General features: G+C 37.4%; 1 protein-coding gene and 1 long non-coding RNA gene across 3 annotated transcripts in view; one reads left to right on the top strand and one right to left on the bottom strand.

Annotated features, from left to right (window-relative positions):
- The window catches only part of FHIT (fragile histidine triad diadenosine triphosphatase), a 1,445,250-nt gene that overhangs the window by 934,119 nt on the left and 483,590 nt on the right, over nucleotides 1-27,541 (bottom strand). The window lies entirely within an intron of this gene.
- LOC102151883 lies at nucleotides 1,999-27,503 on the top strand. 2 transcript variants are annotated; one of them, XR_005374842.1, is made up of 4 exons: nucleotides 1,999-2,175; nucleotides 26,153-26,202; nucleotides 27,116-27,209; nucleotides 27,286-27,503. It is a non-coding gene; the product is annotated as an uncharacterized LOC102151883 (long non-coding RNA). The 2 variants fall into 2 exon arrangements; XR_005374841.1 differs by lacking the exon at nucleotides 26,153-26,202 and having other exon boundaries at nucleotides 2,007-2,175.

Genomic DNA, 27,541 nt, shown 5'->3' with positions numbered 1-27,541 from the left:
CAGAATAATTAAGTTTTCATTAGGACTTAATGACAGGATGACATTCTGGGGGTTTGGAGGGTAAGCACATCCCCTTCATTATCAAATCAGAAAATATCCAGTATCAAGAGGCACTCTCTTCTATATCCTGGATTCTGGCCCCCACACAACCTCCCTGCAAGCCCCATCATGACCCCAGATAGAGATGGAAATCCAAAGTTCCCTAGAGCTAACTGCATATTTTCTCATTTCCTCAAGATTGCTGCTTTTTAGCCATTTCATATTAATAGCACCAAAAATGGACAGCAAGTTCACATTTGAATATCCAGCTTGGTACATTTCCCAGAATGTAATTTCAAATGGGCCAGTTGTTGAAGGTCGGCAAGACACTAGTGATCCACGTTTGGACTACCATGCCCATTTGTCCCAAAGGCGTGCCATTTCATGTTATTTAGAACAGCCTGGGTAAACTTATTTTCGTACCCTCTGTTCATAGAGAAGGTTGGTCCTGAGTTCAATTACAATTCCTAGCAGTTTAAATGATACCTGCTGTACTATCATCTAAAATAAATTGCTTTTCTCAAGAAGCCATGTTAAGCTTTTGCACTGCAACTTAGCAGAGAGGCTGGTTTTATCTCATCTGAAATTCAAGTGGGGTACAAAAGTTGGGCCTCTGAATTCCAGTTGCTTTGTTTTTTTTGTTTTGTTTTGTTTTGTTTTTTGTTTTTGTTTTTGTTTTTTTGTTTTGTGTGTGTGTGTGTGTGTTTTCTTTTTCTTTCTTTCTTTTTTTTTTTTTCTAACCATGAATGGCATTCTACATTTTTGGGCTCATCGTTTACCCACAATTCCTATCCTGGAACTAGATTTCTGTGAAAGCAACATTGTGTTTCTGTTTTTTAGTGCCAGTCATCATGTTGCTTTTGTTTTTATTTTTTTCTATGCAAGCCTCACACTTCGCTTGGGCTCTTTTGACAGAACTGTATTACTCAGGGCAAGATCTGCTCTCTCTGTTCTCAATGGCTAGGAAGCTCATCTGCCACCACAGATGAAGACAACAAGTGTATGTATAGACATAAGCATCTAAATGAATCCAGGTGCAACTCTGTTCAAAGTCACCTCCTTCCCGTCTATTCACTGGGAAAGGAGAAAAAGGAGAGAAAGTTGGCTAGTTCTCAAAATCTGAAGTGGAAATTCCACCTTCCCCCACCCCTCACGTCCCTGTGAATTTTCCCCCAAAAGTCCCATAGGCTTGAGCTCACAACTTTCTCTCTGCACATCCAGATGCCATGTCCCAGGAGGCACACAGCTGCCTTAGCACTTCTCTGATGGAGATGGTTTCTGATCCTTTCCATGTCTTTCCACAGACAACTGAAAGGTTTCCAATGTTCACCACATTCTTCCAGATTTAACAAGGCAACGTAATTAACGCTGCTGTTTCACCATGAGTCAACAAGAGAAAATTGCCCTTCCAGAAGAGTTTTCACATGTACAATGATAATTCATTAATACTTTTCCATTTCAGATATTTCTTTTCTTTTGAGATTGAAAGAAATTGGTTTGGGGTATGCCTTATGGTGGAATGTGCTCAGTAGCATTCCTCTGAAAGGGGAAACTTCTTTACGTCCATCAAGAAAAGAATGGCCAGAACAAAACACCCAAAATGAACACTTTAGATCCTTTCAAACTCAAACTTAGAGCCACTGCAAAAGCAAGGAAGTTCTATTTCTTTGTATCACATGCATGCAGTCAAGGCAAGGGACTTAAAAAAAAAAAAAAAAAGGCAAGGGATAAGATGGAACGTTCCTCTAAAGTCATGGGAATCCTGTAAGTTCTGTTTCATGAGTTCTAGGATACCCAGAAAGAGACAAACGGCACTGGTTTTTGACCAGGATGCTTAGGAGGAATCAGGAAATGTCCCAATATTGGGTGGGGGGGTTGGGCGTCAGAATGTAGGGAACATTCTAAATGTTGGTTAAAGTTCTGCAGTGTATTATCTCCACACAAAAAAGGATTGTCCCACCAGGATGCAACAAATCCCCTCCCCCCTTGGGAAACAGTGACTTCAGTTGAGAGAAAGTTCAATGATGCAATAATGTAAAATGAGCTCCTTGTTCTGGGTCCCTCATTTTCTCATATCGCAAACCCTAGGCTGCTGGCAAATAGTGACTGAAGGAATCATCTAGTGGATTAAAGAAGGTAAGTCATTTATGGATTCAACAAATATGTATTAAGTTTCTCCTATGTACAATGTAATTAATGTAATTAATTAACAAATTAATTAATGTAATTAAAACATATCAGATCATAATCTTCCCTTTTAGGAAGCTTAAAATGCCATTTTTCTCCAGAAAGTTCTTTCTAATGTTCTCAGTTCCAAGTGAAGAGAGAGAATAGTCTATTAGTTAGGGCTGCAGATACTGAAGCCAAAGATTTTTGGGTTCTAATTAAAGTTCTGCCACTTACTAGGCTTGCAACTTTAGACTGTTCACTTAATCTCACTATGTCTTGCTTTCCTTATTGGAAAATGGAGATAATATTGCTACTCACTTCATAAGGTTATTTGGAGGATTAAATGGATTTATTAATATAAAATCATTAGGATATTACATAGCACATAGTAGAGGCTCAAAATATTATACATATATAACTCCTATATAAATTTTTAGGAAGTGTTTAATATATGTAACTTTAATTGAAATTACTATGGAGATAATTATATATCCACATGCATGTGTAAGATATAATACGGAGAAATCCCATGTATATTATATCCAGTCTCATCTAGTGGTATCACTTTGCAAAACCATAGTATAACAGCACAACTAGGATACTGACACTGATACATTATAGTAATCTTATTCAGAGTTCCCCAAAATCCCAGTTCACTTGCACTCATTTCAATGCGTGTATGTGTGTGTTAACTTCCATACAATTTTATAATTTGTGTTGGGTCATCACTTTCCTCACTACAAAGATCATTCATGTTGTGATTTTATTACCATACCCACCTTTCTCTTGCAACCACCCCTATCACCCCCATCCCTAAGTTCTGGTAATCACTGATCTATCCTCAATTTCAAAAATTTTGTCATTTCAGAAGTGTTTTATAAATGGAATCCAAAAGAATGTAATTTTCTGAGATGACTTTTTTCATTCAACATAATTCTCTGGAGAATCACCTAAGTTGTTGATTGTACCAATTGTTCATTCCTTTTGATTGCTGAGTAGAATTCCATGGGTACCACAGTTTATCTAACTATGTATCTGTTAAAAACATCTGGGCTATTTCCAGATTTTGGCTGTTGTGAGTAAAGTTGCTATGAATATTTATGTACAAGTTTTTATGTGAACATAAATTTTCATTTCTCTGAGATAAATGCTCAAGAGTATAATTGCTCAGTCATATGGTAGTTGCATGTTTAGTTTTATAAGAAACTGCCAGACTCTTTTCCAGAGTGACTGGGCCATTTTATATTGTCAGTAACAATGTATGAGTGATCAATTTCTCTGCACACTAATAACTAGTGTGGTCATTATTTTTTATTTTAGCCACTCTGATATATGTGTACTGATATTACAGTTTCAATTTGCAATTCTCTGGTGGCTAATGATGTGGAGCATCTTTTAATGTGCTTTTTGCCATCTGTATTTCTTCTTTGGTAAAATATCTGTTCATGTCTTGTGATGTTCATTTTCTAAATGGATTGTTTTCAGTTTTTTTACCATTAAGTTTTAGGAGTTCTTTATATATTCTAGATACTAGTCCTTTGTAAAATTCATGTGGTTTGTAAATCTCTTCTTCCAGCAAGTAGATTGTCTTGTCATTTTCTGCACATGGGTTTTCACAAAGAAAAAGTTTTAATTTTAATGAGGTTCAATCTACCAATTGTTCCTTTTACGGATTTGTGCTTTTGGGGTCAAGTCTAAGAACTCCATATCTAGCTTTAGATCCCAAGAATTTTTTCCTGTGTTAATATTTCTAAAATTTCAATATTTTTATATTTAAGTCTATAACCATTTGAGTTAATTTTGGAGTAAGATATGTGGTTTAGATCAATGTTCATTTTTTTTGTCAATGCTAATTGGATGTTTAATGCTCCATCACAATTTGTTGAAAAGCTAGGCTTCCTTCACTGAATGGCTTTTGTATCTTTGTCAAAAATCATTTGAGCATGTGTATGAGGGTTTATTTGTGGGTCCTTTATTCTGTTCCATTGTATCCTTTGCCCGTACCACAGTTAACTTTAATATTGGGTAGAGTAATTCTTCTCTTATTTATACTATGCTATGATTGTCTTGGCTATTACAGGGCCTGTTCCTCTACATATACTAGAAATAGCTTGCTATTTAGAAATAAGAAATAAGCTTGCTAGAATTTTGTTAGGAATTGCATTAAACCTATGTATCATTTTTTTCCCCTATGTATCATTTTTGGGAGAACTGACATCTTTACTATGTTGAGACTTCTAAGTCTCTTCATTTATTGAAGTCTTCTTTGATTTCTTCCACCAGCATTCTGTAATTTTAATAACATAAATTCTGTACAAGTATTGTTAAATGTATATATAAGTATTTCATTTTCTTTGGAACTTTTGTAAATGGTAGTACATTTTAAATTTGGGTTTCTGCATATAGAAATACTATGCATACATAATGTAATTGACTTTTGCGTGTATCCTATGCCCTTGCCAAACTCACTTATTTTGCTTGTTGGTATGGTGGATTACACTAATTCACTTTAAAGTAGTAAACCATAGCTGGAATAAATACCATCTAGGATTCTTTTTACACGTTGTTAGATTTGATTTGCTAATATTTTGTTTAGTATTTCTGTGTCAAAGTTCACAAGAGATATAGGATTGTAATAATCTTTTCTTCTTTCCTTCCTTCACTCCTCCCTTCATTTTTTTTTTTTTTCTTTTTTGTGGTCTTATCTTATTTTGGTGTCAGGATATTACTAGCCTCATAAAATGATTTGGGAAGTCTTGCCTTTTCTATTTTCTGGAAAAGACTGTAAAAATGATACTACTTCTTCTTTAAACATTTAGTAGACTTCTCCAGTGAAAGCATGTGATCCTGGAGTTTGTTTGGGGAGACTTTTGAGTACTAATTTAATTTCTTTAATGGATTATAGGCTATTCAAGTTGTCTATTTCACCCTGCCTGAGTTTAAGTAGTTTATGGTTTTCTAAAAACTGATTCATTAATTCTAAGTAGTTGAATATGAATATGAAGTTATTCATAGTATAACCCTATTATCTTTTAATGACTATTGGATCTGTATTTATATTCCCTATTTCTTTCCTGATATTGATCATTTTAACTGTCAACCTTGCCAGTCATTTATTAATTTTATTATTTTTTTAGAATAACATGCTTTTTGGTTCATTCACTTTATCTTTTTCCTATTTCATTGATTTCTGCCTTTATCTTTATTATTTCCTTCTGTCTGCCTTTTTTTCCTTTCCTTTTCTACTTGCTTGAGGTAGGAACTTAGTTTATTAAATTGAGACCTTTTGCTATTTCTAATATAAGTATTCAGTGGAATAAATTTCCTTCTCAGTCCTGCTCTAGCTCCTGCCTACATATTTTGATATATTTTGTTTTCATTTTTATTGAGTTCTATGCATTTTTAAATTTCCTTTAAGACTTCCTCTATGGATATTAAAGGAGTATGTTGCTTAATTTTCACATTTGAAGGTTTTTTTCTGTTGTCTTTTTTTAAAGATTTATTTATTTATTTGAGAGAGAGAACACAAGCAGGGGGAAGGGCAGAAGGAGAGTGAGAGAATCCTCAAACAGACTCCTCACTGAGCATGGAGAGCCAACACAAGGCTTGATCCTAGCACCCTGAGATCATAACCTGAGCTGAAGTCAAGAGTCAGACACTTAACTGACTGAGCCACCTTAGGCACCTCTTCTGTTGTCTTTTTTGTAATTGATTTCTAGTTAGATTTTATTATAGCCAGAGAACATATTCTGCATGCTTTCAATTTTTGAAACTTTATTAAACTTTGCAGGTGTGTATGTTCCAAGATATGTCTAATTTAGTGAATGTTGAATGGGTTCTTAAAAAATATATATGTATTCTGCTATGGTTGGGATAGATTGTTGTATGTCAATTAGACATTACTGACTATACTGTTCAGATCTTCTATATGCTTGCTGATTTTCTATATGGTAGTTCTATTTATTGTTGAGAGATGGCATTGAAGTCCCCAACTATAATTGTCAATTTCTCTATTTCTCCTTCAGCTCTATTAGTGTTTGCTTCATGTATTTTAAGGCTTTTTTTAAAAAAAAAATGTATTTATTTATGATAGAGAGAGAGAGAGAGAGAGGCAGAGACACAGGCAGAGGGAGAAAAAGCAGGCTCCCCACAGAGAGCCTGATGCAGGACTGATCTCAAGACCCCAGGAATCACGACCTGAGTCAAACCCAGACACTCAACTACTGAGCCAGCCAGGCATCCCAAGGCTCTATTGTTTAATGTGCATACATTTAGAGTTATGTACAATCTCCAGGATGGTCAATGCTTTTATCATTACATAGTGTGTCTGGTTTAAATATTTTCTTTGTTCTGAAGACTACTTTTATCACATATTCATATAGCCACTCTGGCTCTCTAAAAAAATAATATTTGCACAGTATATCTTTTTCTATCCTTTCATCTTTCAACTTACTGAATCTCTGCCTTTGAACTGAGCTGCTCATAAGCAGCATATAGTTAGACTGTGTTTATTTCTCCATTCTATCAATCTCTATCTTTTGATAGGTGATGTAGATGATTTGCATTTAAGATCACTATTGATATGTTAACATTTCAGTCTACCTTCTTATTACTTTTCTATTTCTTTCCCCTGGTTCTCATTCTTTTCTTGCCTTCCTATAAATTAATTGAACATTTTTTCAGAATTCCATCTTTATTTAGAGTGGTTTTGGATACACTTCTTTGTATAGTTCTCATAGAGGTTGCTCTAGATATTATAATTGAATATGTACCTTATTACACTCTACTATTATCAATATTTTATGACTTGCAGTAAAATGTGAAAACCTCACTTCCATATAAGTCCCTTTACCATTCCCACTTTTAAATACCATTGAGTAGGGCAGTGTGGGTGGCTCAGTGGTTTAGCGCCGCCTGCAGCCCAGCGCCTGATCCTGGAGATCCAGGATCAAGTCCCATGTTGGGCTCCCTGCATGGAGCCTGCTTCTCCCTCTGCATCTCTGCCTCTCTCTCTCTCTCTCTCTCTCTCTTTCTCTCTCTCTCTCTCTCTGTCTCTCATGAATAAATAAATAAAATCTTTCAAAAAATACCATTGAGTATCAGATGATGTTATAATTTTTGTTTCAATCAACAAATACAATTTGTAACACTCATAAAGAATAGTTTGCTGTATGTATCTAAAAATCTGTTTCCATTGTTCCTTCATCATTCTCCAGTATTTCATTTTGTATCTTTTCCTTTCTGTTTGAAGAACTTCCTTTAGCCAATCTTTAGGAGTCAGTCTGTTAACAACAACTTCTTTTAGTTTCCATTCATCCAAGAGTGTTTGTATTTCTCCTTCATTCCTAAAGGACAGCTTTGCCAGATATGGAATTCAGAGTTGACAGTTCTTTCAGTACTTCAAAAATATTGTGGCACCTTCCTCTGGTCTCCATTGTATAAGATGAGCAATCAGCTGTCATTTGATTTGGTATTCCTCTATAGGTAATGTGTTCTTTCTCTGGCTGCTTTCAAGATTTTTACCTCTTTGGATTCCAGTTTTGAAAGCTTAAAAGAAATCCAAAGCATGGATTTCTTTTGCTCTATCACTTCTAGATTTTAGTCAGCTTCTTAGATTTATATCCAATTGTGTATTTTACCAAATTTGGAAAAGTTTTTAGCCATTATTTCTTTAAACACCCAGCACTCAGTTCTACTGGACCCCAATAATATGGATGTTGGATTTTGAGTTATTTTTCACAGGTCCCTGAGGCACTGTTCACTTTTTCTATTTCTTCTCCATAGTTAACATTGGGTAAATTCTATTGTTTTCTCCTCATACTCAATAATTCTATCATCTCTCATCTCTTCTCTGCTATTAAGAATATCCAGCAATTTTTTTAATTTCTGCTATTATAATTTTCATTTCTATAATTTCCATTCAGCTCTGCCTTATTACTTCTATTTATTTTCTAAGACTTCCTATTTTTTTTTAATTTGTATCAGAAGAATTTGAGATCATGGTGAATTATTTACATGACAACTGCTTTTAAATCCTTGTCAGATGATTCTAACATCTGATTCATCTTGGTATTGGTATCAGTTGATAGTCTTTTCTCATTCTATTTGTGATATTCTTTGTTCTTGGTATGATGGATGATTTTAAAATTATATCCTGGATATTTTGTCTATTATGCTAGATGACTCTGGGTTCTAATTGAATCTTTTATTTTAGCAGGCAGTCAACTCTGCAAAATTAATCATGCGGCTACTTTTATGAGCTGTAGTTCCAATGGCATTCTAATTTTCACACTCTTTGAAATGTTATTTTGGTCTGCTTTATTTATTTAATGTCATGAGGACTCTCACTGTTCCTTCATCATCTCGCTGCCTTAGGAGGTGGAAGAGGGTTCCCCAGGCTGGGCCTTAGGTGTCTCTGGATGGGAGAGGAATGTGGTGAGAATCCTGTACTGGTATCTCCAGCTGCCTTAGAGTCTCTGAGCAAGAAAAGAGCATTTCAGGCATAAATGGACCAAGAGGCTTTCTGGAATTGACAACTTATTGCTGCATCCCCTTTGCTGGGTCTGCCAACTTGCTGCAATGTCTCTGGGCAGGTGAGAGGCATGTGAGGCCTGCAGAAAAAGTGACTTTCTGGATTAATCCATTTGATGTAGCTGGGTCTCTCCTGCTGTTCTGCCTGCCAGCCTCAGTATCTCTTGTTGGAAAGATGAGTCTCAGGCCCAATGGGGAAGGGGAGCATTTCCTCTGGCATTATGTTAATTATATTATATTATATTATATTATATTATATTATATTATATTTATTATATATTTTTGCTAAGGCACTCATCAATCCCTTGCTGGTAGTGTAAAACTTGTCTGATGTTGGAAGAGAAACTCCCATTCAATCCAAGAAAGAATCAACCTCCCTGGGTTTCCTCCTGTCACTGAGATGGGCATTGGGAAACAGCTGGTCTGAGTGGCTTCTTCTTTGGGGAGGGAGGGCTCTAGACACCCTGCTCTGTGCTGTTCTTTTAGTCCAAGGTCTCAAACCAGCTCATCTTCTTCTTATCACCTTTTAGAGTTCTTATTTGGTTGTCTCTTGCTTCATTTTTGGAATTCATAATTGTGCTTTGTGATAGAGCAAGGAAATTTGGGTCTATACCACTTTTGCTGGGCCATGGATCTCCATTTACTATATTTTTAATTGTATATTACCTTTCAAGTTTCTTATGGTACTTAACCCTTTTTGAGCTTATGTTTATATGAGTATATTAACAGAAACTAAGATTTGAAATTCCTTGAGAATTTCTCTTTGTACTTTATGGTATCCTGAACATGGTAAGTTCTCACTGAATAACTCTTAATGAATGCATGTATACTGAATCAATAAACACTTATGCATATTTTCTTCAGGGCTATACAACAGAACAAGACCTATCCGCTAAGAGGGAGGTCGTTGGCAGAATGTAAGCATGGCCCATAAGTGCCCATTCCTGTAAATGGACACAGGAGTAACAATGAGAATCCTGCTTAATGTAATATACTAAAACATGGCTCAGAACATATGCCTACTTGGTCATGAACTTCCTGAAATGATCAGATCAGAAAACATGTTAATGCTAGGGCACACCCCCTCACCACTTCCATTATTCCCCTCTAGCCTATACTCTGGAGCGCACACACACACACACACACACACACACACTTCAAGCATTCAATCTTCCAGAGAAGGTTAAATGTAAAAAAGGGGAACATGTCACATTTTCTTTCTAAAACTGAAACCACCACATCTCCAATAAAAGATGAATATCAAACACTGATGCCTAACAACAAATGGTACAGAACAATATTGCAAGGAAACTCCAAGATTTTAGAGCTCATAGAAGCATCACTAAAGATTGCATGTTAGAGATCAGAGTGCCCTGGGCAGGGAATGCAATGAAATGTAAGGTCAGCCCCCTGGTGGAGCTCTGAAGTAGGAGTGAAGGGATACCAAGCCAGCAGAGATCCTGGACAACTGAATTCTCCCACTGAACATGAAAGGATTGGAAATGATGAGGGTTTTCAAATGCAATAGGCCTGATGTCTGACCTTCTACTTAACTACTGGAATCATGCATTATTATCCATTGGTTTGAGCTCTTAGCCTTTTAAGATCCCCAGGCACTCGTCCCTCATATGTGCTGCACATACTTCTCTCTATTTTGGTTTTGTTTTGTTTGTTTGTTTGTTTGTGTGTTTTTTTTAATTTATTCATGAAAGACACACACACACATACAGAGAGAGAGAGAGAGAGAGAGAGAGAGAGAGAGGCAGAGACACAGGCAGAGGGAGAAGCAGGCTCCATGCAGGGAGCCCGACTCAGGCTCGATCCCAGGTCTCCAGGACCATGCCCTGGGCTGAAGGCGGTGCTAACCACTGAGCCACCCGGGCTGCCTGGTTTTTGTTTTTTGACAAACATGAGTTTTAATTTTAATGAGGTCAAATATACTACTCTTTTACGATCTTTTCTTTTTGCCCTTAAGTGTATAAGATCCTCTCTCACTGTAGTTGGGATACTCATTTTTTTCTCTGTTTATCTATGTTTGATTTTATATATTTATTGCTTTAATCAAGCTGAAATTAATTTTAGGGTATAGTGGGAAAGAGACTAAAATTCTTCCCACTCTAATGCCTTCTTGGTAAGTAAAAAATAAATCTTCCCAGAGTAGAAAACTCAGCCTCAACACATGCTGCTTGGCTTTTTGAAGCAGGAATGGAATGAATGAGGCACTTTCCTTAAACACGGAAAATCTCATTGTGTTTCATTGGCGTCTTAAGACAACCTTCCTTCTTTATTTCTTAGTGCCTCTTGTCTTTTATTCAGAGTGGGGACACAGATATCATACACTGTATCCCCAAGGATAAAGGAAATTTCTTAAGTTCATCAAGTCTTCTGAGCACGTTCTGTGTAGAAGATTTTCCATTACTGGTTACACTGCATATACAGGGCCCTCCTGGAGAATGTGACCAGTGGAAATAGAGCTTCAGAAAACATGAAATGAGCAATCAGGGCTTCCCTCTTTTAGGAATGTTCTCAGAAGAAAAGTAAGTCTTGGTATTTAGAACATATTAGATGTCACCTCTCAGACTACAAAATTCTCTTCAAACTTTATCTGTTTAATTTAAAAGCAAGCAAGGCTTCAGTGTTGACATTTCTGAGTTAGGGGATGTCAGTACAATAAAAGGTAGATTAAGTAGGGGGAATTTATGTCCCTGTTCTACTTAATAAATGGTCTTAGGGAATTCTGAAAATAAAATAGTCTCATTAGTTGGTAATTAACATAGTGACTGTCAGAGAACTGTCCAACTTGTGTCATATTCCCACAGTGGGTCTATAAAATACAATATTCTTTAGAAAACATACAGTTTTTTTAATTGCATTCATCCTACAAGGTATACTGACTTCTTGCTATGGGTCTAGACCTGAAGGGAATTCACAAGAAAGGATGATCCTTGTCCTCACCAAAGCCACCCAAAATGGGTATACCCACTCAGAGTTATAAAAAAACACACTAATTTCTGGATTATGCTAAACTAGATTGGGAGGTGGAGTACTCTGTCAAAATTATTCTTTTAGCCATAAAACTATATCATCAGGTAAAATCTAAATGCAAGCCCGACATATAAACTAGAATAAAAGACAAAAGCATAAATTCCCAGGTCAGAGGGGGAGTAGTCTTCTCAGAGCATTGCCGTCCTCTAAAACACACACACACACACACACACACACACACACACTCCCTAGAGCTTTGCAGAGCAGTCTGAAAGCCACTGTACTTGGCAAACTGATGGACAGAAAGAAGGAGGAACAGACAGAAATGTGATGTTAATGGTGGCCTGCAAGTGTGGGTATATAGGGAGCTCACTGTAAGAAGTTCTTCAGTTAGGGGCATTTCGAAGATGGTGGAGGAGCAGGGGCCTCACCTCACCTGGCCCCACCAACTTCCCTAGGTAACCTTCAAACCATCCTGAACACCTATGAATCCGACCTGAGATTTAAGCAGAGAACTGCTGGAACGCTACAGAGAGAAGGGTTTTCACTTCTAACAAGATAGGAAGGTGGAAAAAAATAAATACATAAAAAAGAATCAAGTGGGGAAGGGGCCCCCCCGCGAGGAAAGGCGCTCAGCCAGGAAGCCGGGCCGAAGCGCAGGACCGGCAGCGGGGCCTCCAGTCTCCCGGGGTCCCCAGTAGAGGAGGTGCGCCCCGGGGAGCGCGCCCACCCTGCGGGCCGAGCGCGGTAAAGGGCTGGGGCGCCGGGCGGGGCCTGGGGAGCAGCTCAGGTGGGGGCTCTGCGCGGAGGGGCCTGCGCCCTGCTGCCTTAGGGAGCCCCGGCTCCAGGTGCGCGATCCCAGCAGCGCAGGCCCTGGATCCCAGGGTACTGGGGGACACAGTCCAGGATCCTGCAGTCCCCCCGGGGAGCTTATGTCCCTTAAGTAGAACAGGGACATAAATTCCCCCTACTTAAGAGGCGGGAGGGCACAGGACAGGGAGGATGCTCCTGCCGCTGGGCGCCCTGCGGGCTGTTCAGGCCAATGACCCCCGCCCCCGGAGCATCCAGGCCAGTAGACTGGGAGACTATGGTAGTTACTGGGGGAGCTGACTCCAGGACTGGAGGCCTGCCTGTCACCAGTGTGATTGTTCCTCCTGGTGTCACCCTGTTCCTGGGAGAGGCGGGCTGCTAGGGAACAGGGGCCTCACAGGATAAACAGCTCCCACTGAGCCGTGCACCTGGCAGGGGGCTGCGCAGCTCCCTCAGGTGCACACACCTGAGAATCATCACAGCACGCCCTCCCCTAGAAGACCAGCTGGAAGGACAGGGGAAGAGCAAGTTCTTGACCGAAACAGAGCTGGGAAGCTCCAGGGGAAGTCGAGGGATTTACAGTATATAGAAGTAGAGGGCACCCCTCCTATTTTTCCCTTTTTCCAGTACAACTCCTTTTTATATCAGACTAAAAATTTCCAAATTTTTTTCTTTTCACACTTTAACTACATATTTTACCACCTCTTCATTTTTAAGTTTCTTCATTTTTGATATTCATATTTCTACAATTACAGGTCTTAGATATATTTTCCACTTCTAGATTCCCATCAACGTACTGAATTTAATTTTGGGAGATATAACAGATAAAAAAAAAAAAGAGAGAGAGAGAAAAACAAAAGACCACGAGGAACGGTTAAGGGAGATAAATGATAGCCTCAGAAGAAAGAGTCTATGTATTATTGGGGTTCCAGGAAATTAAGGGAGGGACAGACGACCAGAAAGCATATTTGAACAAATCATAGCTGAGAACTTCCCTCATCTGGGGAGGGAAACAGGCATTCAGATCCAGAAGTACCCCCCAAATCAATAAAAACTGTTTAACACCTCAACATTTAATAGTGAAACTTGTAAATTCCAAAGATAAAGAGAAAATCCTTAAAGCAGTGACAGACAAGAGATTCTTAACTTATATGGGGAGAAATATTAGATTAACAGTAGACCTCTCCACAGAGACCTGGCAGGCCAGAAAGGGCTGGCAGGATATATTCAGGGTACTAAATGAGAAGAACATGCAGCCAAGAATACTTTATCCAGCAAGGCTCTCATTCAGAATAGAAGGAGAGATAAAGAGCTTCCAAGATAGGCAGAAACTGAAAGAATATGTGACCACCAAACCAGCTCTGCAAGAACTATTAAGGGGGACTCTGTAAAAGAAAAAGGAAGCCCAAAGAAATAATCCACAAAAACAGGGACTGAATAGGTATTATGATGACACTAAATTCATATCTTTCAATAGTTACTCTGAATGTGAATGGGCTAAATGATCCCATCAAAAGACTCATGGTTTCAGACTGGTAAAAAAAGCAAGACCCATCTATTTGCTGTCTATAAGAGACTCATTTTAGACCTAAGCACACCTCCAGCCTGAAAATGAAAGGTTGGAGAACAATTTACCATTTAAATGGTCCTCAAAAGAAAGCTGGGGTTGCAATCCTCATATCAGATAAAGATTATCCCAAAAACTGTAATAAGAGATGAAAAGGAACACTATATCGTACTTAAAGGGTCTATCCAACAAGAAGAACTAACAATCATGAATATTTATGCCCCTAATGTGGGAGCTGCCAAGTATACCAATCAATTAATAACCAAAGTAAAGACATACTTAGATAATAATACTCTAGTAGGAGACTTCAACATGGCACATTCTGCAAATGACAGATCTTCTAAGCACAACATCACCAAAAAAACAAGGGCTTTAAATGATACACTGAAACAGACGGATTTCACATATATATTAGAACTTTCCATCCAAATGCAACTGAATACACATTCTTCTCAAGTGCACATGGAACTTTCTCCAGAATAGACCACATACTGGGTCACAAATCAGGTCTCAACTGATACCAAAGACTGGGATTGTCTCCTGCATATTTTCAGACCACAATATTTTGAAACTAGAACGCAATCACTAGAAGAAATTTGGAAGAAACTCAAACATGTGGAGGTTAAAGAGCAGCATCCTACTAAAAGATGAATGAGTCGACCAGGAAATTAGAGAAGAATTAAAAAGATTCATGGAAACTAATTAAAATGAAGATATAACCATTCAAAATCTTTGGGATACAGCAAAAACAGTCCGAAGAGGGAAATACATCACAATACAAGCATCTGTCAAAAAATTGGAAAAAAAAACCCCAAATACACAAGCTAACCTTGCACCTAAAGGAACTGGAGAAAGAACAGCAAATAAAACCTACACCAAACAGCAGAAGAGAGATAATAAAGATTCGAGCAGAACTAAATGAAATAGAGACCAAAGGACTGTAAAACAGATTAAAAAGGAACAGGAGATGGTTCTTTGAAAGAATTAATAAGATAGATAAACCATTAGCTAGCCTTATTAAAAAGAAAAAAGACTCAAATTAATAAAATCATGAGTGAAAGAGGAGAGATCACAACCAATATCAAGGAAATACAAACTATTTTAAAATGTATTATGAGCAGCTATGTGCCAATAAATTAGGCAAACTAGAAGAAATGGGCGCATTTCTAGAAAACTACAAATTACCAAAACTAGAACAGGAAGAAACAGAAAACCTGAACAGGCCAATAACCAGGGAGGAAATTGAAGCAGTCATCAGAAAACACCCAAGACACAAAAGTCCAAGGCCAGATGGCTTCCCAGGGGAATTCTATCAAACGTTTAAAGAAGAAATAATATCTATTCCACTAAAGCTGTTCTGAAGGATAGAAAGGGATGGAATACTTCCAAATTCATTTTATGAGGCCAGCATCGCCCTAATTCCAAAACCAGACAAAGACCCCACCAAAAAGGAGGATTATAGACCAATATCCCTGATGAACACAGATGCAAAAATTCTCAACAAGATACTAGCAATAGGATGCAACAGTACATTAAGATTATTCACCAGGACCAAGTGGGACTTATCCCCAGGATACAAGGCTGATTCAACACTCATAAAACAATCAACATGATAGATCACATCAACAAGAGAAAAAACAAGAACCATGTGATCCTCTCATTAGATGCAGAGAAAGCATTTGACAAAATACAAATACAGCATCCATTCCTGATCAAAACTCTTCAGAGTGTAGGGATAGAGGGAACTTTCCTCGACATCTTAAAAGTCATCTACGAAAAGCCCACAGCAAATACCATTCTCAATGGGGAAGCACTGGGAGCCTTTCCCCTAAGATCAGGAACCAGACAGGGATGTCCACTCTCACCACTGCTATTCAACATAGTACTAGAAGTCCTAGCCTCAGCAATCAGGCAACAAAAAGAAATAAAAGGCATTCAAATTGGTAAAGAAGTCAAACTCTCCCTCTTTGCAGCTGACGTGATACTGTACATAGAAAACCCAAAAGACTCCACCCCAAGATTGCTTGAACTGATACAGCAATTCGGCAGTGTGGCAGGATACAAAATCAGTGCCCAGAAATCACTGGCATTTCTATACACTAACAATGATATGGAAGAAAGAGAAATTAAAGGCTCAATCCCATGTACAATTTGCACCCAAAAGCATAAATTACCTAGGAATAAACCTAACCAAAGAAGTAAAAGATCTATACCCTAAAAACTGCAGAACACTTCTGAAAGAAATTGAGGAAGACACAAAGAGATGGAAAAGTATTCCATGCTCATGGATTGGAAGAATATTGTAAAAATGTCTATGCTACCCAGGGCAATTTACACGTTTAATGCAATCTCAATCAAAATACCATGGACTTTCTTCAGAGAGTTGAAACAAATAATCTTAAGATCTGTGTGGAATCAGAAAACACCCCAAATAGCCAGGGGAATATTCAAAAAGAAAACCAGAGTCGGGGGCATTAAAATGTCGATTTCAAGTTGTACTACAAATCTGTGATCATCAAGACCGTGTGGTATGGGCATAAAAACAGACATATAGATCAATGGAACAGAATAGAGAACCCAGAAATGGGCCCTCAACTCTATGGTTAACTAATATTCAACAAATCAGGAAAGAGTATCCACTAGGAAAAAGGACAGTCTTCAATAAATGGTGCTGGGAAAATTGAACAGCCACATGCAGAAGAATGAAACTAGACCATTTTCTTGCACCATACACAAAGATAAACTCAAAATGGATGGAAGATCTAAGTGTGAGACAAGAATCCATCGAAATCCTAGAGAACACAGGCAACACCCTTTTTGAACTTGGCCACAGCAACTTCTTGCAAGATACATCTATGAAGGCAAGGGAAACAAAAGCAAAACTGAAATATAGGGACTTAATCAAGATAAAAAGCTCTGCACAGAAACCATCAACAAAACTAAAAGACAACCTACAGAATGGGAGAAGATATTTGCAAATGACATATCAGATAAAGGGCTAGTATCCAAGATCTATAAAGAACTTATTAAACTGAACAGCAAAGAAACAAACAATCCAATCATGAAATGGGCAAAAGACATGAACAGAAATCTCACAGAGGAAGACATAGACATGGCCAACAAGCACATGAGAAAATGCTCCTCATCACTTGCCATCGGGGAAATACAAATTAAAACCACAATGAGATACCACCTCACACCAGTGAGAATGGGGAAAATTAACAAGGCAGGAAACCAAAATGTTGGAGAGGATATGGAGAAAGGGGAACCCTCTTGCACTGTTGGTGGGAATGTGAACTGGTGCAGCCACTCTGGGAAACTGTGTGGAGGTTCCTCAGAGAGTTAAAAATAGACCTGCCCTATGACCCAGCAATTGCACTGTTGGGGATTTACCCCAAAGATACAGATGCAGTGAAAAGCCAAGACATCTGCATCCCAATGTTCATAGCAGCGATGTCCACAATAGCCAAACTGTGGAAGGAGCCTTGGTGTCCATCAAAAGATGAATGGATAAAGAAAATACGGTCTATATATACAATGGAATATTACCCAGCCATTAGAAACAATAAGTACCCACCATTTGCTTCGACGTGGATGGAACTGGAGGGTATTATGTAGAGTGAAGTAAGCCAATTGGAGAAGTACAATCATCATATGGTTTCACTCATATGGGGAATATAAAAAATAGTGAAAGGGATCATAGGGGAAAGGAGAGAAAATGAGTGGGAAAAATCAGAGAGGGTGACAAAACATGAGATACTCCTAACTCTGGGAAAAGAACAGGGGTAGTGGAAGGGGAGGTGGGCGAGGAGATGGGGTGACTGGGTGATGGGCACTGAGGGGGGCACTTGATGGGATGAGCACTAGGTATAATGCTATATGTTGGCAAATCAAACTCCAATAAAAGAATATACAAAAATGAATTTTTTCAGTTTTTCTATGTTTAATTTTTTTAGAATATAATGTTGGGAGAATAAAATCTGCCCTTGCTTCCCAATTTTTGAGGTTCTGTTGCTAGTTATGTAAACATTTAATATTATTTTATGTCCTTGATGAATTGAGGCCTGTATCATCATTATGAATTTTTTTTTAATTTTTGGTAAACCTTGTGTTGAGGTTTACTTTGATTAATAAAGCCACAATGACTTTCTAAAAATTAATATTTGCCTGGCATATATTTTTCATTCTTTTTACTTTCAACTCTTTGTGTCTTCATATTTAAAGTGCTTGTATTATCATCAGCATATAGTTAGGTCTTATTTTTGTTATTCATATTAAAAATCTCTGATGTTTAATTGGGGTGTTAAGTCCATTAACATTTGATGTAATGATAGAGTTGGGTTTGAAATTTACCATATGGCTCTTCACTTAATACTTGTGCTATGTATCCCCTATTCTATCTTGCCTTCCTTCTTTCTGTTAAAAAATGAATGCATCCCACAACCCTGGGACCATGACCTGAGCCAAAGGCAGATGCTTAATTGACTGATCCACCCAGGCACTACAGGACCATTATTCCTTAAAATGCTTCTTTCTAACACATTCTCTCTTCTTTTCTAATACTCCAGTTATACAAATATTAGACTGATGGTTTTGTCCCATATGTCTCTGAAGATTCCCCCCAACCCCTTTTTGCCTCTGTTCTTCAGATTGGATCATTTCTCTTGATCTGTCTTAAGTTTACTGACTCTATAGTCTCTAATCTGTTGTAAAGGTCATTAAGTAAATTTTTCATTTCAGAAATTATCCTTAACAGTTACAGATTATCCATTCTTTTTTTTTTAGTATTTTACATTTATTTATCTGAAATTTCCCATCTTTTCATTCATTTTATGTCATCCATTTTTATGCCTTTTACATTTCTTAAGCTTATGAATCACAGCTCTTTTAAAATCGTATCTTCTAATTTCAATGTCTAGGTTAATTCAGGGTCTGCTTCTATGGACTGTTTTTTTCTTGTTGATAAGTCTGCTACTTCATGTAGCAGGGGGTTTTATGTATGTTGGATACTGAATGATACATTTAGGGTATCTACATTGTACTGTCTTAAGAGTTTTGTTCTGGCAGGCAATTATATTACTAAGAGATCCTCTTTATCCTTTCATTGTGAGGACTGGTGTATTGTGATTCTCTCCTTGGCCTTAAAACATGGCCTTCCTCTAGAGCATGGCCTTCCCTCCTAAGGCTGACTCTTCTGGGGTCTCAATTAAATCCCAAGTGCCCAATGAAGTCTCTCCTCTCAGGCTACAATAGAATTCCAACATCTCCCAGGTCCGGCATCTTTGATTCTCCACTAGACCAATCTCCACTAGACTTCAAGGAGTCCTGCCCTACTTAGCATACCAAGTCCTCAGACAATGACCTACAAAGGAACATCCACATATACTTCTAAATGCCTTCTCCCATGCATGTCCTTTTTCTTCAGTACTCCGCTCTGCTAATTCTAGCCACCCCAAAGCCTCAAACTACAAACCCTGCCTCTTCTGTTCACTAAGCCCACCACCTAATGCTTGGCTCTATCTCCTTACTTTCTGGTCCAGAGAAAGCACTCTGGGCATAAAACCAAGGTGAATGCAAGACCTATCTCAAGGGTTTATCTCCCCTCAAAGATCAAACTCCTACATAGTCTATTAGTCAATTTCTCTAAACAGTTGCCTCATACATTTTATCTCATTCTATAGTTCTTCATGAAAGGATGTCAAGAATAATACGAGATGTCCCATTATGGCTGACACCAGAAGTCCTTAATTTTCTAAAATCACTGCTCTTGAAAACTAAAGTGCTATAACATCTCTCTTCACTCATCATCTCATCACTAACACCTGAACTTTACAAATGATTCTATTTCTCTGACCACCCACTACTATATACTGCACATGAACAAAGGATGATATTTATCAAATGAATTACTATCTCCTTGGCTTTTTTAAAAGATTATTTATTTGAGAGAGAGAGAGCATGAGTGGAGGGAGGGGCAGAAGTAGAGAGAAAGAGAGAATTTCAAGCAGACTTCCTGCTGAGTGTGGAGCTCTGCATAGGGCTTGATCCCATGAACCTGAGCCAAAATCAAGAGTTGGACATTCAACCAGCTGAGCCACAGTCTCCTTGTTTTCACTCCTCTTCCCATGTTATTGGATAGCCAACTGACAGCTAATGACTGTGTCTCAGGAAGAGAGGAGGTCAGATAAAGAGAAAGGGGGAGCTCAATTTATTGCATACATTTTCTTTTCAAAAGCTGTGAAGATCAACTGGGCAAGAGAACAGTTTTGTAGGGAGGTTTGGGGATTACAAGGAAATTTCTATTGGTCTAACTCACCAGTTTCCAGCAGTATCACTACAACTAGATCTTCAAAGAGATAATTATGTATTGGTTGTATCTTATGCCTAAGCAGTAGTTTACAATAAACTACTTCTGTCTCTGTGATAGAATGTAACTTCAGATCATCAAGGAGCTTATCTAGATCAACAGCATTTAGTAATAACACTTGCTTCCAACTGCATCAAGTTTGTAATAAATTCTCTTTGTGCCATTTTAGCTTTTACATGTTTGAGTAAAGGTGAACCCAAAGCTAACTGAACTCTCAGAAAGAAGTTTCTAATAAGTTAAGATTAAGCAGCGTTTCTTTCAGAAGTGGGAAAGAGTATATATTTAGGAATGTTTAAGGATTAGTTTGTTTCTTTATCAATTTTTTATTTATTGATTTTATCTTAAAGTTAAAACACAATCCCTTTCTAGGGGTTTAAATACAGATCAACGATCTAAATAGGCTACAGCTAAGTACATCATTCTTCAAAGATCAACTTAGGAAAGAAAAAGTGGCTCTAAACTTGTCATGAATCAAATACGTTTAAGAGAAGCAAATGTAAATAGCAGCTAAAAATGGGGAGCAGGAGAGAAAGATTAGATCCAGTAGATGCTCCCTTTTTCGTTTGCTGAGATGTTTCTAATAGTTTGTGTGTCAACATGACGAATGTAGTATAATTGTTCTCAAGTTTATCAATCCTTCTACCCATTAGATTATAATTTCACCTCAAGGTGATTTTTACCATGTGTATTTGACAATTCCTTGGTGGTCACTTCCCAAGAAAAGAAGCAAAGGCTAACGTTTCTGATAAAGAAAGCAACTTTGAAAGATGAGTGGATAGATGGATGGATGATAGATGGATTTATAAAACAACCACTAGGTTATTCATTATTTATTTATTTGTTCAATATGTTTTTGCCTAGTGCAACCAGGCTAAAGTATAAAAGTGAACAAGTTAGAAGTAGTCTCATAATAGAGCTTACAGTCTACCAGGTACAAGTGGAGAACTCAAGATAAGCAAAAATGTCTACTGTGTCACCTAGAGAATATAACCAAAATGAGTTATCCAACTCCTTAACTGGCAGCTACCTGCAATTACATACATGCCAGATAAGATAAGAAAAGACTTACAACCTCTCCTGGGCATGCTTTGGAGACCAAATAGGTTTGACCATGATCATCCCTATAAATCCTTATGTATAGCTTCCAAGCAAAAGAAGAAACGAGGAGATATCACTATTACAAATCTTCCACCAAGAACCCATTAATTCCATTCAAACAGATTTTTAAAAACTGTTATGCTTGTTTTTCCTTTTTCTTTTAGTTGCCTGGAGAAGATCGATGTCTGACACAATTTCAACATATTTCCCTTCAAGGGCACTTGTTATAAAAGCTACTAATGTACAGTTTTTGGCATATAAAATCACATTCACTAAATCTTTTGTCTCTTTTGGAACACACTTCTGCTTATGTCTATCAATGTCAAATTATCATAGATGCCAACCTATTGGGCAAAAAAAGAAAAAAATATTTACTGCAGAAACAAGCTATATTATATATCACCATTCAAAGGAAAGCAAAATTAGTAAGTATTAGCTCTACTACTTTGGCCAATCAACTGACAGATTTTTCTGTAAGGAGTTCTCCAAAATACTATCAAAATCTAGAGTTTAACAATCTCCATACTCTATCTTGCCCTTCCTGCTCCAAGTTACACACATGGAATCAGTTATCCATAATAAAGACCAGAGTTAGGAACAGAAGGTACTGTAAATAGATTATAATTCTAAATTGCAAAAGGTTTATTGTTTCCAAGCATCCCTGATTCTTCCCAAAGAGTGGCCCCAGCATGTGCATGATGACTATCTGTAATGGAGACCAGAGACCTTTCTTTTTAAGAACAAGAATTAACATTTGTTTCTTTCTGCTCATTCCCCAAACTCTTCCTGTCTCAGACATACTAGTGACATAATAAATACCACCTTGTTTTCTGTCTTTAAGACTTTTGCATTTGTAGGTAGCATGAAAACTGATTATTTGGTCCTAAACAAGAAATAATTTGCAAACTTTCACCTGTAACATAGTAATATAGCAGTAATAAGCCAATGATAATACAATGGTTAGATCCTAACTTGTGCTAGGAATTGTGTAAGGCTCCCTTGATTCATTATCTCATTCAATCCCTATAATGCTCCTATGATTTATATTACTTTCTATAGCCCCTTTAAGCACTTTCACATAGAAATCCATCCTTCCCTCTCAAGCATCTGCAGAAGTTGGCAATATAGGAACAGGCAAAAGGATAAGATTCTGCCCAGTTGGGAAAAACAACCACAATCCTCATTAATATCTACTCATTTTAGAATGAGGCCAATGAAGCTGTTAATTATGAGAGTAATATCTACTTACTGCACCCAATTTGAGAATTACAGCAAGTCATTTTTAAAATCATAATTATTCTATCACTCAGAGACAAACACTGATAATGTTTTGATATTTCCCAGTCTTATTTATGTGTGTGCACTCACTTTCTTCTGTTTGTTGATTTTTAAAAATCAAATACAGATCATATAGCAATGTAATTTTGTATCTTTTTTCACTGAACATTATAGTGTAAGTACTTCCCCATTAAATACACTTTTTAAAAAGATTTTCAAGTGCTACCTTATGTACCACAATTTAACAATTCCCCCATTTACTGATAGATTATTTAATAGAGTATTTAATTATTATATAAATGCTGTAATTGACAATTATAATAATTAATTTCTCCCTGCATGTCATTTTCTCCTGAAAGATTTCTAGAAACGAAATTACTGGATCAAAAAATATAAAAGTTTACTTTTTCCTAGGGAGACTGTCCCTATGCACAGTTTCACAATGTAAGAATTGACCATCTCCAGATCTAAGTAGTAGTATCATTATATTTAATAACCTGACAACTAGGTGGAAATTATTTTGTTTTGCATGTTTTATGTTTTTATTTAATGGTATCATATTGGATTCTTCTGCAACTTGCCTTTTAAAAGTTTAACTCAGGGGCACCTGGGTGGCTCAGTGGTTGAACACCTGCCTTCAGTTTGGGGTGTGATCCCGGGGTCCTGGGATCAGGCTCCCCACAGGGAGCATGCTTCTCGCTCTGCACGTGTCTCTGCCTCTCTCTCTCTCATGAATAAATAAATAAAATCTTAAAAAATAAAGATAAAATAAAATTTTAACTCAACATAGTATTTTTGAGATTTACTGTTGATATATATGTTGTCATTCATTCTTGTAGAATATTGCCTTAACATTTTCCTGATAAAATGCCTCTTGGTTTTTAAAAATCAAAATTTAATAACATAAATTTTACCAATGTTCATGCAGCAAAAGTTTAGATTTCTGACACCAAAATTCAATAGAAAAATTTCTACAAAATGACATACCAGAAAATCATCAAGAAACTTTCCAAATGCATTCAGTAGAATGTCAGAACCATGTGTGATATTTTGAAAAGCATGCTGATTATCAACATAAAGGATATGCATTGCAGAAATTGCCCATGCTAAAAGGCTATGAGAGCATCAGTGTGAGCCACACTCTGCCACTGAGTGCTTGAACTGCAAACATTTCCCTGCCTTTCACATTTAGCTCTTCTTTTTGGCTTCCTGTCAGAGTCTTCAAAGAGTTGAAAATATATTGAAGACAATTATGGATGGAGAAGGAAGCAAAGCAAGTAAAGAAAGTTACTACATACAAAGCATACAAAGCAAGTATTTCCCGAGAATACAATTTTTAAGTATTTTAAATCCTAATTTGATAGTTTATTGCTCAACCATGGGCATTTTACTGTTTTACTTACATTTCAGGAAATTAGTTGGGAGGTTGGGTTTACATCATTTTTGTCTTTTAAAATAATGGACAGTTGTCTCCTGGAAACCACTGTTGGGTGAAATGTCGTTGGATCATCAGAAATGAATTAGTTAACATCAAATAAGAAGTGTCATTCTTTTTATCCTACCATGTTCCCTATTACTCTTTGCTTTCTCCTTTTTCTATTTTTATACATTTCTCACTTAGTGTTCGTGTTAATGGGTATGACCCTATTTTACAGATAAGAGCGCTGAGATTCAGGGAAGTCTAAAGATAGCTGTATTAGTTTCCTGCCTGTGGCTGCTGTAACATATTAATACAGATTTGGTGCTTAAAACAACAGAAATTTATACTGTCACAGTTCAGAAACCAGAAGTCCAAAATCAAGGTATTAGTGGAGCCATGCTCTCTCCAGAGGTTTGAGGAGAGATTCCATGCCTTGCCTCTTCCAGCTTCTGGTGGTTGCTGGTATTCTTTGGCTTGAGGCCACATTACTCCAGTTTCTCCATGGTCACATCACCTTCTTGTTTGTGTGCCTCAAATTCCCCTCTACTATCTCTGATAATACTTCTGAGAGAATTAGGGCTCCCTGGGATTAACCAGGATGACCTCCTTATCTCAAGATTCTTAACTAAATTACATCTGCAAGGACCCTTTTCCAAATAAGGTCACATTCAGATGTTCCAGGAACTTGACACGATTATTTCAGAGGGACTATTTCTCAGCCTGACAGGCTCAAAGTCACACAGCAGGACATCACGTAGACAAGTTCAGATGTAGGACTTGTAGATTTCAGAGTTCGTGTTCTTTCTGCTCCATGTGCTGTCTTTTATCTGTGTGACCTGCCATCTCTGTCCCTTGCCACACCTCATAAAGAGAGAAAGTCTGCCCTACCATAGAGGAAGGTCAGTACTCTGGACCCTTTAGCCCAGCTCCACGAACCTTTCCAAGGACAGCTGAGCTGCCCATTAACACATCCCATCATACATTCTTGGCTTCTCTTCCAACACCTGGTCAGCTTCCTGAGCCTGGTTCAAGAACCACAATAGAGCACCAAACAACCTTGTTGGCAAGAATTATTATATCTTTCCCACTCAAACTGGTTTCTCAAAAGCCCCTGTAGGTCTGTAGTATAACAGAAGAAAAATAGTTAAATATCATTCTCTTTTTCTTTTTTTTTTTTTCTGGACTTGCTATCTACTGTGACTTAAGGAATGAAAATGGACAGTTGAAAGAAACTATGCTATGTCTCCTAAACTATCCTTGAACATGTAGTTTGAAAGTCACTTGCTTTTTGCCAAGAGATTGCTTGATGTGGAAAAAATAGAAAATGTGATTATTTCCACCTGCCTAGCATGTGAGTCAGTAAGATCTACAAGGTTCCATTCTACACACATACTTTACCCTTCCCTTTAGGAATCATAATTCCCATCCACATACATGGCCTAGAAATCAATCCATCCTCTTTTTGGTCTACCTAGAGTTATTATTATACTGTTTCTTGTAAGACATGGAAACCTTGCAATTGTACAGGCCAATTTACAAACCCTTTCCCATTCACGTTGTCATCTGAATAGTATCTACATGCATTATAAACCCCACAATGCTTTTATTTTTATTAGATACATATGTTTCTAAGAAATTAACAGGAAAAATGGGTTTCTATATTTGCCTGGATAGTTGTGATGTCTTCATCCTCACCTGAGGATGCAAGTTTTCCATTATTTTGTTTTATCCTGGAGAACTTCCTATAGCATTTCTTGTACTATAGGGTAGTCTGCTGACAATAAATATTCCCCATTTTTATCTGAAAGTGAAGTTATGTTACCTCTGTTCCAGAAGTATAGTTTCATTGGATATGGAATTCTGGATTGATAACTTCTATTCCTTTCAGTACATGAAAGATAATGTCCCACTGTCCTTCAGCTTTTATCGTTTTTGAAGGTAGGTTGGCTTTTTTTCGAAATGTGGTTCCCTTGTTGTATATTGTATGTTGTTTCTCTCTGCTTTCAAGATATTGCATCTGGGATTTTCAACTAGTTTATTATGATGTGCCTCAGCATTTTGAATAGGTAAATATGTTTCTTTCACTAACTTTGGGAAGTTGGGGCCATGATATCTTCAAGAAGTTTTTATGCCCCACTCTCTACCTCCTTTCCTTCTGGGACACTAATTACCAGTATGTTAAAATTTTTGCTATTATCCCACAGGACCCTGAGACTCTGGTTGGGGTTTTTTAAATCTTTTTTTCCCCTTTGCTCTTCATATGCAAAACTTGTATTTATCTATCTTCAAATTCACTGGCTGCTTGTATAGTGTGTTACAAGGGTCAGCCAGTGATTTGGGTAGGATTTATACAAAAAATCTGTGTTTCTCTCTGTCTGGCTTTATCATTTCTAAAATTACCCTGCCACTTTCTAATAGTTATGGTCATCCCAGACTCTATATTCTGGTTCTTCTGGCCAGAAAGACTGTGTTTCCCATTGGAGTTTTAGCTACCCTGTGTAGTACTGACTACAGTGTGATCTCAAGATGGGTAATGTGAGCCATGCCAATCCCTTTGTTCAGGTGTCAACTCCCCTCCAGAGTCTACCTGCCTTTTTTTCCACTCTACACATACAGAGAATTGATTTGTTTTGTATTTTTGTCTAGAGTTTATAGTTGTTTTCTGTGGGAGTTTACTTATTTGCATGGGAAGCAGAAATCATAATTTCTTATGTTTTAACTTTGTTATGTTGACTACATTAGTCTTGATGAGTTCAGTAATGTTGCATGAACAAATAACTCCCGGAACCTTAGGGGCTTATAAAAACACAAATGTTTATTTCCTGACTTATAACTCATGTCCATTTCCCAGATTAACAAGGGCTCATGTCATCCTCACTTAAGGACACAAGCTGGTGACCTTCACTATCTACTTATCATCCTGACAAGGGGAAAAGAGAAACATGGTAAGAAATGTACTAGCTCTCAATGTTTTTGCCCAGAGCCAACCTATATCATTCAGTTCACATTTCATTTGTCTAGAGCAAAACATGTGGCCTCACTTAAATTCAAGAGGATAAGGAAGTGTACCCATTCAATTTGCCCAGAAGGAAGAGAACTAAGATATATGTGAATGAACCTGAAGGCTACTATGATGTCATGTCATACAGATTTTTTCACTTTCACAAAATCAAATCAGTCAATTTATTTCCTCTATGTGTTGTATCTTGTATTAAAAGAACTTCTCCAAGATGATAAGATCCCAAAGTTATGAGATGCCTCTTCTGTTTTGCCTCTA

This window comes from Canis lupus, chromosome 20 (genome assembly GCF_011100685.1).
Source record: "Canis lupus familiaris isolate Mischka breed German Shepherd chromosome 20, alternate assembly UU_Cfam_GSD_1.0, whole genome shotgun sequence".
Lineage (NCBI taxonomy): Eukaryota > Metazoa > Chordata > Mammalia > Carnivora > Canidae > Canis > Canis lupus.
The sequence above is the reverse complement of the archived record's forward strand: the minus strand, read 5'-3'. Positions and strand labels throughout refer to the sequence as shown.